This window comes from Leptodactylus fuscus, chromosome 9 (assembly GCF_031893055.1).
Source record: "Leptodactylus fuscus isolate aLepFus1 chromosome 9, aLepFus1.hap2, whole genome shotgun sequence".
Lineage (NCBI taxonomy): Eukaryota > Metazoa > Chordata > Amphibia > Anura > Leptodactylidae > Leptodactylus > Leptodactylus fuscus.
Window position 1 is genome coordinate 88836612 of NC_134273.1, and position 4735 is coordinate 88841346.

The 4735-nt window shown below is 45.5% G+C and overlaps 1 protein-coding gene across 1 annotated transcript in view; it reads right to left on the reverse strand.

The window, feature by feature from the left end:
- Positions 1-4735, reverse strand: part of LRRN1 (leucine rich repeat neuronal 1) — a 317960-nt gene that overhangs the window by 123588 nt on the left and 189637 nt on the right. The window lies entirely within an intron of this gene.

Genomic DNA, 4735 nt, shown 5'->3' on the forward strand with positions numbered 1-4735 from the left:
GTCGCAGTTTGTTGCCATTACCAGGATCTTTCCTTGCACAGCTGAGGGCTTGTTACAATTGTGTCCAGTCTATACAATGTTCTGTGAGCTCAACAGCTCGGGCTCCAAAGTCCTAGATTCTACTTGCACTGATACATTGTAACAAAGACAGAGATCTGCGCTGCTGATGTGTCACACAAGACTGTCCTGACTGCATTCAACTGTAACAAACCCTCAGCTGTGACCACCATTAGGTCATGACAGGCCTTAGATGTGAGCAGAACTATTTCACTTCACTGACAGCAAGCAGAGCTCTTGTAACGGGCGAGGAACTGAAATACAAAGTTTCATAGCAAGTTGCAGAATACAATGCAATGTATTTGGGATGGAGGGGCCGCCTTGTGACCGGGGGTAACTAGAGGTCATTATTTTCAGGAGTCTCTTTATCTTGGTTGAGGATTCTGGCGCCTCGCGGATCTTTCTTCCTCTTCTCTATGAGGCAGCCTCGTCCATAAGTGATACACTTCTATGTAAATGTCTTGTGGTTCCAGGGTGTTGAGGTATTTGCATCCTGTGGCTGTGAAGTGGTTCCATCCTGTACACAGCGGAGATCGCAACTTCTCACCTGTACCCGCTCCTTCCGGGACAGCCCCCACCTCTGAAGCTTCTCTAGTTCACACCTTCTCTTTTCCATTCCTATATTTGTCCCCAGCTGCACCCGAAATAGAGATATACTTGGAAATATCAACCTCAACCAAGTGACAACTCAGTACAGTGACCAGAGTGACTGACACCCAGCTCTCCACAGACCCTGAGCAGTATTCACATCTCACTGATACTCTCATACTGTTCTGCCTGGAAACTAAGTCCTGGTCGGCCTCTCCCCTCCTGACATGGCTGATAACAGATAGTAATAGATTGTATTCCCCTGTCCTACAGTCGGCCTCTCCTCTCCTGACATGGCTGATAACAGATAGTAATAGATTGTATTCCCCTGTCCTACAGTCGGCCTCTCCTCTCCTGACATGGCTGATAACAGATAGTAATAGATTGTATTCCCCTGTCCTACAGTCGGCCTCTCCTGACATGGCTGATAACAGATAGTAATAGATTGTATTCTCCTGTCCTACAGTCGGCCTCTCCCCTCCTGACATGGCTGATAACAGATAGTAATAGATTGTATTCCCCTGTCCTACAGTCGGCCTCTCCTCTCCTGACATGGCTGATAACAGATAGTAATAGATTGTATTCCCCTGTCCTACAGTCGGCCTCTCCTCTCCTGACATGGCTGATAACAGATAGTAATAGATTGTATTCCCCTGTCCTACAGTCGGCCTCTCCTCTCCTGACATGGCTGATAACAGATAGTAATAGATTGTATTCCCCTGTCCTACAGTCGGCCTCTCCTCTCCTGACATGGCTGATAACAGATAGTAATAGATTGTATTCCCCTGTCCTACAGTCGGCCTCTCCTCTCCTGACATGGCAGATAACAGATAGTAATAGATTGTATTCCCCTGTCCTACAGTCGGCCTCTCCCCTCCTGACATGGCTGATAACAGATAGTAATAGATTGTATTCTCCTGTCCTACAGTCGGCCTCTCCTCTCCTGACATGGCTGATAACAGATAGTAATAGATTGTATTCTCCTGTCCTACAGTCGGCCTCTCCTCTCCTGACATGGCTGATAACAGATAGTAATAGATTGTATTCTCCTGTCCTACAGTCGGCCTCTCCTCTCCTGACATGGCTGATAACAGATAGTAATAGATTGTATTCTCCTGTCCTACAGTCGGCCTCTCCTCTCCTGACATGGCTGATAACAGATAGTAATAGATTGTATTCCCCTGTCCTACAGTCGGCCTCTCCTCTCCTGACATGGCTGATAACAGATAGTAATAGATTGTATTCCCCTGTCCTACAGTCGGCCTCTCCTGACATGGCTGATAACAGATAGTAATAGATTGTATTCCCCTGTCCTACAGTCGGCCTCTCCTCTCCTGACATGGCTGATAACAGATAGTAATAGATTGTATTCTCCTGTCCTACAGTCGGCCTCTCCTCTCCTGACATGGCTGATAACAGATAGTAATAGATTGTATTCCCCTGTCCTACAGTCGGCCTCTCCCCTCCTGACATGGCTGATAACAGATAGTAATAGATTGTATTCCCCTGTCCTACAGTCGGCCTCTCCTCTCCTGACATGGCTGATAACAGATAGTAATAGATTGTATTCTCCTGTCCTACAGTCGGCCTCTCCTCTCCTGACATGGCTGATAACAGATAGTAATAGATTGTATTCTCCTGTCCTACAGTCGGCCTCTCCTCTCCTGACATGGCTGATAACAGATAGTAATAGATTGTATTCTCCTGTCCTACAGTCGGCCTCTCCTCTCCTGACATGGCTGATAACAGATAGTAATAGATTGTATTCTCCTGTCCTACAGTCGGCCTCTCCTCTCCTGACATGGCTGATAACAGATAGTAATAGATTGTATTCCCCTGTCCTACAGTCAGCCTCTCCTCTCCTGACATGGCTGATAACAGATAGTAATAGATTGTATTCTCCTGTCCTACAGTCGGCCTCTCCCCTCCTGACATGGCTGATAACAGATAGTAATAGATTGTATTCCCCTGTCCTACAGTCGGCCTCTCCTCTCCTGACATGGCTGATAACAGATAGTAATAGATTGTATTCCCCTGTCCTACAGTCGGCCTCTCCTCTCCTGACATGGCTTATAACAGATAGTAATAGATTGTATTCTCCTGTCCTACAGTCAGCCTCTCCTGACATGGCTGATAACAGATAGTAATAGATTGTATTCCCCTGTCCTACAGTCGGCCTCTCCTCTCCTGACATGGCTGATAACAGATAGTAATAGATTGTATTCCCCTGTCCTACAGTCGGCCTCTCCTGACATGGCTGATAACAGATAGTAATAGATTGTATTCCCCTGTCCTACAGTCGGCCTCTCCTGACATGGCTGATAACAGATAGTAATAGATTGTATTCCCCTGTCCTACAGTCGGCCTCTCCTGACATGGCTGATAACAGATAGTAATAGATTGTATTCTCCTGTCCTACAGTCGGCCTCTCCTCTCCTGACATGGCTGATAACAGATAGTAATAGATTGTATTCTCCTGTCCTACAGTCGGCCTCTCCTCTCCTGACATGGCTGATAACAGATAGTAATAGATTGTATTCCCCTGTCCTACAGTCGGCCTCTCCTCTCCTGACATGGCTGATAACAGATAGTAATAGATTGTATTCTCCTGTCCTACAGTCGGCCTCTCCTCTCCTGACATGGCTGATAACAGATAGTAATAGATTGTATTCTCCTGTCCTACAGTCGGCCTCTCCTCTCCTGACATGGCTGATAACAGATAGTAATAGATTGTATTCCCCTGTCCTACAGTCGGCCTCTCCTCTCCTGACATGGCTGATAACAGATAGTAATAGATTGTATTCTCCTGTCCTACAGCAGAATAGTGAGCACAGCTCTGGGGTATAATACAGGATAAGTAATGTAATGTATATACACAGTGACTGCACCAGCAGAATAGTGAGCGCAGCTCTGGAGTATAATACAGGATAAGTAATGTAATGTATGTACACAGTGACTGTACCAGCAGAATAGTGAGCGCAGCTCTGGAGTATAATACAGGATAAGTAATGTAATGTATGTACACAGTGACTGTACCAGCAGAATAGTGAGTGCAGCTCTGGAGTATAATACAGGATAAGTAATGTAATGTATATACACAGTGACTGCACCAGCAGAATAGTGAGCGCAGCTCTGGGGTATAATACAGGATACGTAATGTAATGTATGTACACAGTGACTGCACCAGCAGAATAGTGAGCGCAGCTCTGGAGTATAATACAGGATAAGTAATGTAATGTATGTACACAGTGACTGTACCAGCAGAATAGTGAGCGCAGCTCTGGAGTATAATACAGGATAAGTAATGTATGTACACAGTGACTGCACCAGCAGAATAGTGAGCGCAGCTCTGGGGTATAATACAGGATAAGTAATGTAATGTATGTACACAGTGACTGCACCAGCAGAATAGTGAGCGCAGCTCTGGAGTATAATACAGGATAAGTAATGTAATGTATGTACACAGTGACTGTACCAGCAGAATAGTGAGCGCAGCTCTGGAGTATAATACAGGATAAGTAATGTAATGTATGTACACAGTGACTGCACCAGCAGAATAGTGAGCGCAGCTCTGGAATATAATACAGGATAAGTAATGTAATGTATGTACACAGTGACTGCACCAGCAGAATAGTGAGCGCAGCTCTGGAGTATAATATATAGGTAAGGTATACATGTGGTGACTCCGCTCTATACTATAGATATATTTAGATACGACCTTCGGATTCTTTGTTCTTTCTATAGTTTCCTTTTTCCCTTTCCTGTTTCTTGGCCGCTCTGAGTTTCTCGGATGTTACTTGGATGGCATTAGGTAATATTTTGGCTGTGCTCCGTACATGTCAGCAGTCTGCCGTATCCTTTGAGGGAGTGATATCAGTTGTATATAGCAGGGGGTGAAGGATCAGCTTTGAGGGGGGTCAAAGCAAATTACAAGTGTTTTGGAAGTTTCAGAAGTTGGAAAGCCCCGAGTATACGGATTCTTGGCTGCACAGAGCAGTCGGCTCCCCCCAGTGTGTAGATTTTGGCATAACAACCTTCCATACACTGCTCATTTCCACATGGGTGGGGTCGAGGTTTGTGCTCTGGATTT